Source organism: Zootermopsis nevadensis, unplaced genomic scaffold (assembly GCF_977971745.1).
Source record: "Zootermopsis nevadensis isolate Lab colony 2312 unplaced genomic scaffold, Znev_1.0 Znev_ptg000003l, whole genome shotgun sequence".
NCBI classification, from domain to species: domain Eukaryota; kingdom Metazoa; phylum Arthropoda; class Insecta; order Blattodea; family Termopsidae; genus Zootermopsis; species Zootermopsis nevadensis.
This window is the reverse complement of record NW_028259135.1, coordinates 6,290,364-6,293,570: the sequence shown is the minus strand read 5'-3', so window position 1 is coordinate 6,293,570 and position 3,207 is coordinate 6,290,364. Positions and strand designations below refer to the sequence as shown.

Here is a 3,207-nt window from a genome sequence, read left to right as displayed (position 1 = left end):
GGTTTCCTCAGCTATTTAGATCCTCACGTGACAGCCACTGCAAATCGCGTCATGGTTGAGCGATCAGCTCTCCTACTTTGTCTCCTCGAAGCCCTACGTTCAGATCTCATCTAGGAAGCCAGCGATACATATCGACGTGTATTAAAGCTACGCTTCTCTCATCTGAAGTTCGAACATGATCGATTAATCGATACAAGAGAAACAAACGACCTTAATGACAGAATTCATAGAAGTTACATGCTATGAAATTAAAAGTATGCTCCAGTATTTTCCAATTGAGTTCTTCATTAATTTACGTAATTTCTTTTCACTTTCCTTCACACAAAATAAAAATGCACAAATAGAGTATCACACTACATAGACCATCAAATTATATTTTCTTGTATTTAAGTAAATTAATGGGATCCAAGGGAAATTTCAATTTTATTTAAAAGTAGCGTTATATTGCGAACAGGTCAAATGTGTGTGGGTTTTCATTGTTATCTGTGAAGAAATTAATGAACTTCCAATTGCTACTGTGATAACCGTCAAACAATTATATACGCTGAGAAAAGCTGTGGATAACGAAATTTGTTAGCCAAACGACGAAACAAAATACATTGTCGTCAACAATTCAGATCATAAGACCGAATTTCCCATAACAGCGTTTCTATGGCAAGGGCTACAATAATTTAAGCATGAAACTCTCTTATAGTCATGTAAACGTGATCTCCATAAGGTCGAGAATCATAAAAATTCTCCTTTTGATATAGCAAAACTCTGTTTACCAAAAATGTTGTAGTTCTTAATGGTATTTCTACTTTATAATCTTACCAGTTTCTTGTACAAAGAGCTGTTTCTGAGAAAATCGGTAAGTTGCGCTTGAGTTTACATAAAAAGAATCGAGAGCTAATAAATGAGAAATCCAATTATTTCAAATGGGACTATTAATTGTGTTCCATTCTGTATATACATGTTACGTGTTTCGGCGACGTTTTTTTCAAAATACAGTTCTGTTTGTCAAAGACATCAAGGGGCTATGGTTAGGAATGCTGGATAACTTGCCATTACGTTGAGGTCAACAGGTCCGGATGGACCCGGAGGACTCCGGAACTCAACTGAACTGCCGGAGCTGCGCCTCGGTTTATTGATGTTCAGCCGGAGGATTCCGGTCGTGGTCTCTCGTCGGTCTGGACTCTTCCGTACGTTCTGTTGCTCCCCTGCAGTGCACGATGTGTCTTCTTTTACGATGCATTTAATGTCGTCCATCTTGTATGTTGCTACAATACGGCGTGGAAAAAGAACATTGAAAAATTACGATCTGGAAGCGGCCTCTTATTTTTTTTAAAAATAACCGCAGAAGTTCGTTCCAGGTAAGAGTTTATACTTTCTGGAACTCACTATTATTAACTTCTCAAGTGTAATCAGTTCACGTAACTCGAAGAGGTAGAGTTTGTCTTGCGAGGCAGAGACTCTGAAATGGGCTGATGGTCCTGTAACAGACAACATGAAAGCGAAACCTGTACATCGCTAAGTAAAACCCCAGAATACGACCAGGGATAAAAGTGAAATTCAATGCAAAGTTTTCAAATATACAGAGCGTAAGTGATTTATGATTTATTCAGAAACACGAACAAATATGGGGCAAAATGTTTTGTATAGCGACGTCTTTAAAAGTAATCCAACTTTTATTTATTTAGAAAAATATAACATAAGAACATGTCGGGTTTAATTCTCGTCCTGGACCCTCGCTAACCTAACCGAGAGTTATCATGTTTTTTTTTCCCAGTCCCTTCTGGAAAATTCCAGGATAGAACGTAAAATTAGACCACGACCGCTTCCTTCCATATCCAATCCCATCATTCGACGTTGGTCTGAGCTGCTCGCAGTGTTGATACAGAAACTACAAAGACGTAAATAAAATGTGAAATAGGTCTAAGTGAGCGCACAGAATTAAAGTACTTTGAGGCGTAAATTAAGCCGGGTTTTCGATATTTTAGTTGTCTGTTCCCCCCCCCAACATTGGGCCCTTGGCGTGACTTATCGCACAGCGTACTTACTTAACGTGGAGAAACAGCAAGTTGGCCTCCTGTTAGCAACTTCCCTTCGGCTGAATATGATGCCAGTGTTGGTGCCTGACAACTAAATGGGTACCGCACCCAAAACTCCCTCCTCTAACCTTCCGCACTTACACACATTAACATTACGGACCCGGTGGAGTGGGGGGGGGGGGGGACATGAACCGGTATTAGTTACCATAGTAACACTTTATATCTATGAAGCGCTGAATTGCAAAACCAACGATACTGGGTTTCTCAAAGTCAACTTCCCTGGAAGTCAAACTGGTACAGGCCTGTGGTAAACTTTCCAACGGGGCTGAAGTTCACTTAGCATTGGTAAATTAAGAAGAGCGAAATTAAACAAGGGGCTTAAAATTACATTAAACAAAAATAAAATAAATTATCTCTCAATCGAGAAAGGTGTATACAATTTATCTCTCGAAAGGAACAGCATTATAAAATATTATGATCATTTTATACATTTGGGGATGAAAATAAATGAGCGTGGGAGGGAAGATTCAAGAGTTCAGGGCAGAATAAATCTTTAGAAGCTATGAGATTTGAACGATAAATGCTGTAGTATGGAATAAGAGGGTTACAATAGAAACTAAACAAAATATATACAAAATAATTATGAAAATATTGTATTATATGGCTGAAAAATACGGCATTTTAAGAAATAGACGACTACTGGCGATGGAAAATGATTTCTGGGGACGATAAAGGAAATACAAGATTCAGAATCACATAAAAAACGAATCGGCTTACAAAATCCTATTTTGCATTGCTTATGAAACAATTACTACCTGAATGTTACTTACATTGCAGTCAACTTTGGGAAACGTAGTGTGCCTCAGTGTTTTTATTGACTGAAAATGGTTGAGCAAAACAACAGGTAGACGCTACAGGTTTCAACATCACCACGCCTTTAGGATCGCTGATAAAACGTCAGAATTCATTAATTCAAGGGAAATCCTCGACCGAGTAAATACTCCTCCCACCCATGATCTCTAATTACAGGCCATTTTCATTAATTTGTGGATGTGCAGAGTACACGCCTGCTACATCCCAGAACACACGGCATAATCCTGTATTGAAAAGCACGACGGGAGGTCACTCATTATTGGGAAACGAATGTATGACCTCGCGGACGAGAAGGAAAGGCTGA

General features: G+C 38.9%; 1 long non-coding RNA gene across 1 annotated transcript; it reads right to left on the bottom strand.

The window, feature by feature from the left end:
* Positions 1 to 1,242: 1,242 nt before the first annotated feature.
* LOC147874926 (uncharacterized) lies at positions 1,243 to 2,161 on the bottom strand. Its single transcript, XR_015532825.1, has 3 exons — positions 2,040 to 2,161; positions 1,381 to 1,472; positions 1,243 to 1,259 (listed from the first exon to the last, which is right to left on the bottom strand). It is a non-coding gene; the product is annotated as an uncharacterized LOC147874926 (long non-coding RNA).
* Between the last annotated feature and the right edge of the window lie 1,046 nt (positions 2,162 to 3,207).